The 11,972-nt window shown below is 40.1% G+C and overlaps 1 long non-coding RNA gene across 1 annotated transcript; it reads right to left on the bottom strand.

Annotated features, from left to right (window-relative positions):
- Positions 1-10,270: 10,270 nt before the first annotated feature.
- Positions 10,271-11,388, bottom strand: LOC129778055 (uncharacterized). The gene is made up of 3 exons (XR_008743352.1): positions 11,208-11,388; positions 10,722-11,153; positions 10,271-10,665 (listed from the first exon to the last, which is right to left on the bottom strand). It is a non-coding gene; the product is annotated as an uncharacterized LOC129778055 (long non-coding RNA).
- Between the last annotated feature and the right edge of the window lie 584 nt (positions 11,389-11,972).

The following is an 11,972-nucleotide window of genomic DNA, read 5'->3' as shown; positions in this document are numbered from 1 at the left end:
AACTGTCTAGGGTGACGTGAGATGAGCAATTGGCATTGCCAGTTCCCAAGAAAAAAATCGGAAACCATAAATTGATGCCGCTACGAGGGTCTTTTCCCAGTCCTGGTGGTACTAGGGACGTAAAACAGTAGTATCATGATGGTTCTCCTGCGAGATAGTGGAGTTGGTTGATAACCTTGTAAGTCGCACCTTTGTGGTCAACCCACGAACGATACACAAGATTTGAACTCTCCGCGTGAACAACATTCGATATCGATGCCCATGACGGTACAATCTTTTGTGATTGAAGCAAGCAGATGTCCCAGAGTACGTTGGTATCGTTGGTACAGTAAAATATGAATATGCACCCCAACGATAGGTGATGCTATGAATGTCATCAAACAGTTTAAGAACAATTCAACTGGGAAGGGATGGTATCGTAGCGAAACTTATCAAGATGTGCCCGGAAAAGTTTTTTTTCGCATCGACTGATTGTCAGAAATGGGGAAACAGAATATCTACCGGGGAGTGGAAATATGGAGTTATTTGCCCTATCTTCAATAAAAGTGACAAACTAAACTGAAAACTTTCGTGCAATCACCGTAAAAAATGTCGCCTACAAAATGCTTTCCTAAATCATCTCCCGTCGTCTATCGCCACTTACGAACAGATTCGTGGGAAGTTATCAGGGCTGCTACATTTAACACCGGCTGATCAAAATTTCTCCTTACGACAGATTCTTCAGAAATACCGTGAGTACAGAGTCTCAACGCACCACCTATTTGTCGATTGAAAAGTCGCATGATTCAATAACACATAAAGAGCTTAACATGCGTGGTTAGATTTTCAATAGATACAGTAAATTCATCTGCTTCACTGGGCCCGATTATGCAGTTGTGTTGTGACATACAGTGATGAGTGGTTTTTTTCGGATGTTGGAAATAAAGTTGGGTGTTGAGACATTTTGGTAATTGATTAAGGTATATTTGAAGATGTTTCATTTATTTTTTGGATGCCAACATAGTGTTTGTTATGCTACAGGCAGCTGAGCGAGTCCATGCACTCAGCGGCCAGCAACATAATAATCACTATATCGGCATGAAAAAGTAAAAAAGAATAAATCTTCAAATGTACCTTAACCAATAACCAAAATGTCTCAACACCCAACTATAATTCCAACATCCTAGAAAAAAAAAACAAAAATCTCTAGCAACACTAACAAATAACAGAATACAGAAAATGTTAACGAAGAAATACAAATACAAATTTCGACCTTCCAGAGTAGTTCCCCTTTAAAAACTAGATTTATGTCCAACCACTACTTGAAGATAATCAACAAATTTTGAAAGAGGCATTTGATTCCATTTCCATGGAAATTCTCTCAGAGAAGCTTCATAATCGTGGACTTTCGCCAATTCTGAACAATTTCCTGTACAATTTACTGTCAGAAAAGCCCATGTTTTTCTATCATAGTAGCTTGAAATCTTCAGTTTTACATGGGCAGTTACAGTTTTATGGGCTTACCACAAAGCTGCTGCCTAAGCTCCCTCTTGCATAGTTTTTAAGTCAATGGTATAGACGTTTGTCTAACTAGAGATTGCACGTTGAGATAACTTGCAGACGATGGAGCTATTTCCATCTCGGGTACTAATCCCGTCGTTCTGCAAAAATCCTTGCAAGATACCCTGAACAACCTGTTCATCTGGGCTCTCAAGCTGTGTATCGAATTCTCTACGGAGAAAACCGAAATGGTCGGTTTTTCTAGGAAGCACGAACCCGCCCAATTCCAGCTTCACCTATCCGGCAAAACGATCAGGCACTATGTTTTTCAAATACCTTGGAGTATATTTTGACTCTAAATGTACCTGGGGAACATTTTGCGTATTTGAAACAGAAATGCCAGCAAAGAATCAATTTTCTCCAAACAATAACCGGAACATGGTGGGGTGCCCATCCAGGAGACCTTATTAAGCTGTACAAAACAACGATATTATCAACGTTAGAGTATGGTAGTTTTTCCTTCCGATCAGCTGCCAGGATTCATATTCTCAAGCTGGAGAGGATACAATATCGTTACTTCGTATAGCCATGGGGCGTGTGCATTCGACACATACGATGAGTCTCGAAGTCTTGGCGGGAGTATTTCCGCTTACTCTTCGGTTCACAGAATTATCATACAGATTTCTCATCTGTTGCAAGATCATGAATCCATTGGTGATTGATAACTTCGAAAATCTACTCCAACTGACTCCTCAGTCAAGTTTTATGTCTTTATACCATGAGTACCTTATCAACGACGTGTACCCTTAACCAGGCATCTCTAACCAAGTTTGCTTCCCATACTTTCGCAATCCCTCTGTCATTTTTTATCTGTCCATGCGACAAAAAAAAACATGGAATGGCGTCGTGCACAATTACGTAACGCTAAAAATCGGGATTTTGGACCCCCTCCCCTCCTACGTAACGCAACCTCGACCCCCCTCCCCCCTTATCGAGTTACGTTATTTGTGCACGACGCCAATCTCAGATCATCTACGCTCCAATGCTATTCCGTCGATATTTTCGGAAAAATATGGGAAAGTTAGATAAACGCTCATCTTATTTCCTAACATATCGCATATTTATCGCACTGGGCTCGAAGCAAACAATATTTGTGATTGTGGCGATGGCTACCACGACATCGAGCATATTGTCTGATCGTGTATCCGGTTCCATGCTGCTCGCTCTCAGCTCTCTAGAGCACTGAGAGAACGGGGCAGACAATCGGATATCCTCGTCCAGGATAACTTAGGTAGCTGTGATCCTGATCATCTGCTTCATCTATACCTGTTCCTCAGAAACGCCAATGTCAACGTTTAATGATGTTTCCTTCGTTGTGTCCCTGTTAGTGATAGTGATTGTATCGAATCCTCGATTCGATTTTCGTAATAGGGCCCAACAACTGCGAGTAGTCAATCATTTCTGGACAAGCGAAGAACAACCCATTAACGACCAAGCTGTAAAAATTAATTTTTTAATGAAAACAATTGGTGTAATTTTAGTTATTGGTGTTACAGAAACCCCAATCTTCAAGAATTATTTTTGATGTAGGACTACGGCGGGTGTAAGTTCAAAGTTTCGAAAACGAAAGCGTTACGCCGGAGAACGAGATTTTGAGCGTTAACAGCTTTTAAACAACTGAACGAAATGGTATGATATAAACTTCATTCGAAAGATAAAATGTCTACGCGTTCTATGCTTGTTACTTTTTGATCCAAAAACTTGTTTCAATTGCCTTAAAATTGCTTTGAAAACAGGCTATTGAAATCACACCAATCGGTATAAAAGCGAGTGGTAGTGGTAGCTAATGGAATAGCTATAATTTGATGTCAAAACCTAACCATATGGTTGCTTTCCAAAGCCATGAAAAATTATCAAAGTTGCTATTCGATTTTTCGAACGTTTGGCATAAAATGGGTTACGTATCTTTGTAAATTAATAAACAAAGATTTACCGGCTTCATAAACTTATTGCGATTGTGCTTTGCAAATAAATGAATTGGTTTTCAAGAGGCTGGAACGTAAACCAAAAGGCAAATTACGATTTATTAAAACAATCTTTTACTGTATTTCTTAAACAATATAAAATAGCCCATTAACGCGTGTAAAATGCTATGCTGCACATTCCTCGGTGTGTTTTTGCATGTGGATCACCAGCTCTCGGTTCCGGATGTATGCCGCGGGACAGTGTGGACACTGATGCGGGCGCTCGCCTGTATGGGTCGACATTTCGTGTCGCTTTCGGTCGGTGAAATGTGAGAAAGCTCGCTCACAAAATCGACACGGGTACGGTTTGACGCCCGTGTGCACTCGGTTGTGAGCATTGAGTTGTTCCTGCGTGGGGAACTTCTTCGTGCAAACTTTGCAATCGAACGGATAGTCGTTGGCGTGGACAGATCGCCGATGTCGTTTCAGTACCCCTCTATTTCTGAAACACGCCCCACATGTGTCACAAATTTGATTGCGTGTTTGCGAGTGAACGTCCATGTGTGCCTTCAATCGTTGAGCAGTGCGAAAGATTTTATTGCAAATTTCACAGGGAAATTCACTAGATTTTCCCAGGTGGACCACATTCTCGTGTTCCCGATAGGCGGGCCAACGGGTGAAAATCTGCCCGCAGAATCGGCAGGGATATTGCTTGGTGAAGCGAGTGAAACGGTGCCAAACCAGACAGGTGGTGTTTTCGAACGCTTTGCAACAACCGGGGCATACGTGCGTATCGCTTGATCGTTCAGCATCATTTTCACGCCGCTTCCCTGCGTGTTTATCCTGACAGTGATTCAACAGTAGCTCCTCATTAGCAAACTCTTGACCACATTTTGGAAAGCAACAGTGGAACTTGCTGTTCGCTGCATTTGCTGCACTCAACGTGGGACGAGTTCGCGTGTGAAGCTCAAGGGCTTCGGCTATATCTTCGTCCTTTTCCAACTGATCTACGGGAACTGCCTTTTCGATTGCTTTATCAATCATACTTGCAAGATGGTTCGGAGCATTCTGAAGGTGTTTTGCCATGCTGTACTTCTTGGAGAACATTAAATCACAAATCTTGCAGTGGTAGAACTCATTAACTTTTCTTCGCATAGACCTGTGCATTAGCAGACCGCGATCCCATTCGAAGCGGGCGAAACACACTCCGCACTGATACTCGCCTATCGATTCTGCATTCTCTATCAGATGCGTTCGACGCCCGTGCTCCAGCAGTTCGTGATATGTGTCGAAGAACTGTCCACAGCCACAGCATCGTTCTCCGCTAACGATTATTGTTTCATAATTCTTATATTCTTCCACGTGAGTTATAAACCGTTTGTCCGGCATTTTTAAATGTCGGTGTCTTGTAATCGACCGATTGTTGGATCGGATCCGATTTTTGTCTCTGATATTTCCATCCAAGGACTCGTATTCGAAGGCCTTCATCACATCGTCATCCTTCAGCTCTACAAGTAATTTTTCATCAGCTTCCCTGCCGCCGAACAGTTGCTGGAAATTTTGTTGGTGTTTTTCACTGCATTCCTGGTGATACCGCAGGGAACCTTTCCCCGTGAAAGCTTCATCGCAAAGCGAGCAGACCAACAGATCTCGACTGGTATTGAAGTTAATATGCTTCAGCAGTTGTTTGTTATCTGCAAAGTTCATGTAGCATATTGGGCAAATCAGACCATTGGAAGGAATAGTAGCATCTTGTTCGTGCTTTTCTTTTGCATGCTTAAATAGCTGCTCTCGTTTCTGGCAGATGAACTCACAGCCACAACATCGTTCGCCTTTAAGTTTGACGAATTGGAATGTTTTAAACGTTATCCTTTGCACGATTTGGGACTCTTGGATAAAAGACAATCGTTCTCCATCGAAACAACTTGTGTCTTCTTCCATACTGTATCGATTTTGATTTCGCTTCTGTGTCACTTCAGGATCCACTATACGCGGATCCATGATAAGTCCTTCCGCTTCCAGTTCCTCTACCATATTCTCCCAATCGCTGTCAATTTCGTTTTCGTCGATTCCACTGGCGTCGTACTCATCCTCATCGTTTTTCTGGACTTGGAGAATCACCATATCGGATTCATTCGTTTCCATATCGGTTGGCCCATTGATAGCAGGATCAACGTTGGCTGTATTCCTACAAATTAATTTGTTGACACGAGTTTCACAGAATATACAAACCAGGCTTACCCTAAAGAACCTTCGCAATTTTGCAGGTGCGATTCCATTTTACGCGTATCATTGAAATATTTCTCACAATTTTTACAAACGAAAATACTTCTCGATTTACTCTCGTCTATGTGTCTTGTGAGGGCATTCTCACTGTGAAATTTGAAAAAGCAAATGGGACAATAATTTCCGCTTCCCTCTATCTCAATTGAGTGTTCGCTAGCCGAATGTTGCAACAGTTCCCTTCGATTAGCTCCAACGAAACTACAACCGCAGCATCGGTCCCCTTTTACTTCAACCAACAGATGATCCACGCGGTCAATTGTCCGCAGGATTACTTCCGGTTTCGGCATTACGAAGTTAGTATTCTCAGGTGCGCGTTCGGCGCTTGCCATCGTTGGGGCGCATTGATTAGTCCTCTGTGGGGATCGTAAACCACCACCAGTCGTTTTTTCATTTTTCACACTTTGCCTGCTTTCATTTAAATATTCCTCTTCGAGGTACTCGTACTCGCACTCTTCATCTTCGTTCCAAACATGTTCCAATTTGATTTCTTTTCCACAAGCAACCTGCTCATGTATGGGAATTTCGAGATCCCTATTTTGGTTGGTTGATATTTCAATCCCTCCATTATGGTTGGTTTTCTCCACTTCTTGAATTGTTTGCCTGATGGAGTAACCTATTTTAACCTTCTGTAAACATTCCATACAAATCTTCCGGGAGAAACAATCGTTTTCAGGGATCTAAAATAATCATCAGTAAACTGCATTTGCTAGATAAAAGAATGCGATTCAGTTACCCTAATATCTGCCAGATTTTCAATCATCTTAGCCACGATGATGCCATCATCGGTACTGTCAATGGATTTGAGCGTATTCAGAGTTGTTTCCGGCTGGTTGCAAATCCGGCAACCTATGTCCTGGTTATGCATTCCCGTAAAGTGATCCGGTAATCCGTTCGACCAACGACTCAACAGGATGAAAATAAACAATCACATAATAATTTGTTATGACAGTATGACCCACTATAAAAAGTAAAATGGACAGCTATCTGTCAAAATTTATAGGGATGCCAGATATATGGATCAAGGTATCAAGTTGAAGGTAAAACAGTTTAACAAATTCTCCAAAACGAATAAATATGTTTCCAAGCACATTTCGTATTCAAACAACCTGTAAACACAATATGCTTATGCAAGGTCTGTGATCTCTATCTAGCAAACATTAAAACGAATAACTTGGCATGTTCTAAGTTTTATATAAAGTGAGATCAAATCACAACCGTAGTAAAATTTCTCTAAATAAAAAGAAAAATTTTATGTTTTCGCGTGAGTTCTGCTTGATACTTAATCTTTATTTCAGTTTTGTACAGTATATATACACGATTCTCTTAATCTAAAATGATGAGGAATATTTCCTCTCTCCTTCTGATAACATGCGAATGATGGAGAGGGCGATAATTGCATCCCAAATGTTGCATATATTTATTTCTATTCACAAGACGCATTCTGCATGTTGTGCTTTGTTTTGTTCTAGTTTAAGCTAATGATTTCATATTACATCATATTATGAATTTGACACATCATGATTGTTGATGGTTATTTCAAGACGAATCTAAGGTACAAGGTGCGGTCGTTTGATCACTAAGTTGGACAGAGAAGCGGTATTTGAAAAGAGTACGAAAGAAAGCTTTCACATGAAACACGAAAGGGAGGTTAAACACAAGCGTTCGGAAGTCTGAATTCTCTCAATAAGTTCAGTGGTATTTGTGTGGCATGCCCAGTTCTGGTAACACGGGCATCGTCTTAGCGATCAAGTGGGCTGCACTCAGCACTCAGCACATCTTCCGCTATCTTATCAACAGGCAGTCACCATTTGGCTTTGGGCAGTCTCCGATTATCCCGCGGACCGGTTAAATTTTGTAAACCAACAACCATCACTCATTTTAAAGATTAATATTCCACTCCCAGCAATTAAATAGTTTTTATTTCTACAAACATAAATGTTCTCATGCATAGAAATGGTGATTCGTTAGGTTTTAAATTTAATCATAACCTTACAAATATTTTCGACATTATTTGTATATACGTACGACATAAAATGCGAATATAAAGAATATTATTAACCAAACCAATTCTCAAGCATTTGTCATGTATGTATATCGCTTCCGCTTTGGCATTTATATGCTAGTTAGGCGCATCATATACCCCCCAAAATATGGGATATATGACGATGCGTTTGTGCTAGTTATACGATTTGATGTTCGCTGGGAATGCATCGATTCACTTGGATCGGTGTTTGCCCTAGCCTAAACCGTACACAACTATCGGCTGATGAAATGTCTGCATTCTGCGGAGGCTCTTACCCAGCAAACATTGAATCACACAACTTGGCATATTCTATGTCGCATATGAATAGGCTGACCAAACGTACCGTTCTGAACGAGACAATACCGTTTTTTCGATCATTTAGGAATGTCCCGTCTTTTTAACGTTAATAACTATTTCTAAAGTTAAACGTCTAAAGTTAACGTTAATAACTATTTTCACTGTGAACAAATTCTCATGACTTGCATACCAATCGAATCAGAAATTCTCTAAGATTTGATTGATATGCTATACATTACAATTCGCTAATCTCTAAACGGTTAAAATTAATGAAAACTGGAAGATCTTCCTTTTTTCCCATACATTTGTTCTGTCGATTTGTGTATGCCTACCCGTATTTCGAATGCATACAACTCGAACATTTCTTATCAGATCAGAAAGATGTTTGCATCAATTGTTAGAAAATATTTCTACGTGTCTATCACAATTGATAAAATGTTATTTTTCATGAGATGAACAAATGAATAACTGTAAAATGTCAAGCGTTATCTAAACGCCCTAACTTCGATTGGGCCGATTTACGGTTTCCCCAACACAGACTTCAAAATCAATGTGCCTGGAGGAATTCGCTTTGCAAATATACATGTAAGTCGGGGGTATTTTTGTTCCCACTGAGCTGTGTTCCCCTAACACGGACTTCAAAATTTATGTGCCTGGGGGAATCCGCTTTACAAATACATGCAAGTTTGGGGTATTTTATGGTGTTGAGTACTTTTGTACTCGCTTGTCGTTGTGCAGACCGGAATATGTTTCCCTAAAGCGTACTTTTAAACTGAGAAGCCTGGGAAAAAACGTCATTTCAGATACCAGAGGTGAATGAACATTCGCGGTTCGAGAACTACGTAAACATGAGATGTACAATAATTTCAGATTGAAATGTAAAATACAATGATCGTTTGACAATTTTTCCGTTCACATATTTTGGTAGTGGTTTGGTAGTTCACATATTTGGTAGGTTCACATATTTTGGCATCATATCAAACGAAAAAGGACGTTCATCAAATTTATTTGTAACGAAGAATTTCGATGCATTCAAGAATAATATTCGAAGTGGTAAACAAGTAGATTGAATAATATAATTGCTTAGTTCTACGTCGAAAATATGCGGTCGTGTCCTAGATACAACTCTTACCATTTTTTTTTGAGTATGAAGAAAGTATGTGGCTTAGCCCTGTTGTGCTACGATTTATTTGGAAACCCATGCTTCTCACCTGAGATTAATTGGTGACCTTTCGAACATTTATTCGCATCTGCCATTAAAGTTGCTGTTAATATTGATGATTTTATTAAAATTCTTAAACATAAAAGGGAAGAACTATTTTTAACAAGTAAGGGGCAAAGTGGTCATAAAAATATAGAGGGTTATTTACCACTTTGGCTGGAAAAAGGAAGGAAGGCCGGTGTCTTGCCATCTTGGAATTCCAATTTCAATCACTATATTTGTTTGGTCGGGTGAAAGGAGGCTTCAGTCGACATTGTGACATTCCCCGCTCAGAACCGGTCTCCGATTCTTGAAGCATTTCGAACGGGTTTAAACTGTGTGATTGCTACAGGAAGCATAATTTTGACGGCACAATTGAAAGGCATAGGAGTTGAAGAACACCTGACAATGTGGAACGAGAAGGAGTTTCAATTGAGCTGTCATCGAGACGATATGTACGCAATTATGTTGTTGCTATTTGGTTTGATTTGAAGTTCCAACTCTAGAGAACCATATCAACTAAAGAATTAAATGGACATGATCATGCCAGTCGCAAAAAGTTTTGTGGAGAAATGCTTCACTTCACCACCTACCACTTCTACACGCGTTATCATAGTTTATGATCGCTTCCATCTGAAGGGGGTTTTAAAGAAGCAGAACTTTCTGCATTGGGTGACTACTAATTGTGTGGATGGTGAATATAATCTTCTCTTCACATCTAATATATTCCGCTCGAAGTGCGCAGCCCACCCTTTTATACATACCGTGTCAACGCGACGCAGCCCTCCCACAATCCGTTTTGCCTGCCAAGATCGGGTCGATGAAATGTCAACAATCGACCTCAAATGCTGCCACCTTGCAATCGATTTATCGACCTTTCATATGCATTCATCGAACAACTTGACGCCACTTTTTTGCCAACATATGCAAGGCGTCGACCTGCATGTAACGCTGCTTCCAACACTGATCGTCTCTTGTTTGTATTGGTTTGTTATGAAACATGAAAAGGAAAAACATTGATCGTTTTTAATCATTTTATTCAAAAAAACACAAAATGCATATAAAATATAAACAAGATATATAATGCAATCGGTGCATTCGGGTTGTCTGGATTGACGATTCGAATCCAGCTCCTTTTTCTCCTTGACACACATATGTGGCTGAGGAGGTTTCTTCAATGTGCGTGAAGCACGGGATCTCCGATGGGGAAAATTGCTCGAAATACTATCGATGGCCAGGTCCTGCTGCTGTTACTGATGATGCTGTTCCCCGGAATAGCACCCTGGACTTAAAGGATACTGCTGCGGGAAAGCTGATGCTGTTGGCTGGCGTGACAGAAGTGGAAATAAGCAATGTGGTGATGAGGGAAATCATCTTTCTCACTCGCCGATTGATTGAGTCGGATGTATTCATAGCTGAAACAAAATAAAATGATTAGTAAGTGAAAAGCAGAAATGAATTCCCTACTCACCAGTTGTATGATCCGGATAAAAATGCGAACTATTAAAATATCATGCGATTACGTTCGCTTACCTCGCCTATTTTCATTCTACTATACAACGGAATCAGTGCATTCGGGTTCCTCCGGGTGGTAATTCAGCTGAGCAAGTTGATAAATACCTCCTTGTCGTTGAGTTTTCGTGTCTGAAGAGGATTTTGAATGTGCGCGAAGCACGGAACCTCTAATGGGGAAAGTTCTTCGCAATACCATACCATGGTCAAATTCTGCTGCTGCTGCTGTTGATGCTGTCCCCCGGCATTGCCAACAGGGGTTATAGGTTACTGCTGCAGGAAAACGGATGTTGTTGGCTGCTGTGATAGAAGTGGAAATCCGCACTGATGGGAGAAATCATCTTTCTCACTTACCGATTGATGGAAGCAAACGAGTCGAATGTATTCATAGCTGATAAGATAAAATAATTAATAATTAAAAAGCCGAAATATATTTCATACTCACCAGTTGTATGATCCATTTGTTTTTGTTTGAGATGACAGTTTAGCGGAGTGGAAAAAAGAACCACCAGTGACGCCATTTAGTTTGTTTAATTATTCAGTATTTTCGACTAACGAACTATTCGCGTTGACGATATTGGGGAAGAGGCATGACAGTATGGATTTGCAGAAGGAATGAATACACTTTTAAAATGAAAATTATGAATGAACATGATTTTTCCTTAATCAAATTAGTACTCTATGTAAGTGAAAATCACCATTGCCTACAAGTGGTGAAAAAACGTCATAAAAAAAATGTTTTGAGATAATTTTATATTATAATGACAAGTTTTTTTGAGAATATCTGAACGTCTATAGAAAATAATTCAAATTAGGGTCATGACAACGTACTTTAAGTAGGAAAAATTATGCCAAGAAAAAAATTTCATACAAATTTTAGCAATTATAAACTGATTCGGGCCGACTAATATGATAGAGAATAGTTTGCCTCATACAAACTAATGCCGTATCCAGATGTCGATACCTAATCGTCGTCATCGTGAATAGGTAACAGCGCTACGGTCGTTGTTAGGTCGATGTTTTTTTCGTCGATTGGATTGTGGGCAGTTTAGCGGAGTGGAAAAAAGAACCACCAGTGATGCCATTTGGTTTGTTTAATTATTCAGTATTTTCGACTAACGAACTATCCGCGTTGACGATATTGGGTAATAGGCATGACAGTATGGATTTGCAGAAGGAATCAATACACTTTTAAAATGAAAATTATGAA

Source organism: Toxorhynchites rutilus, chromosome 3 (genome assembly GCF_029784135.1).
Source record: "Toxorhynchites rutilus septentrionalis strain SRP chromosome 3, ASM2978413v1, whole genome shotgun sequence".
NCBI lineage: Eukaryota > Metazoa > Arthropoda > Insecta > Diptera > Culicidae > Toxorhynchites > Toxorhynchites rutilus.
This window is presented reverse-complemented; position numbering and strand designations above follow the sequence as displayed.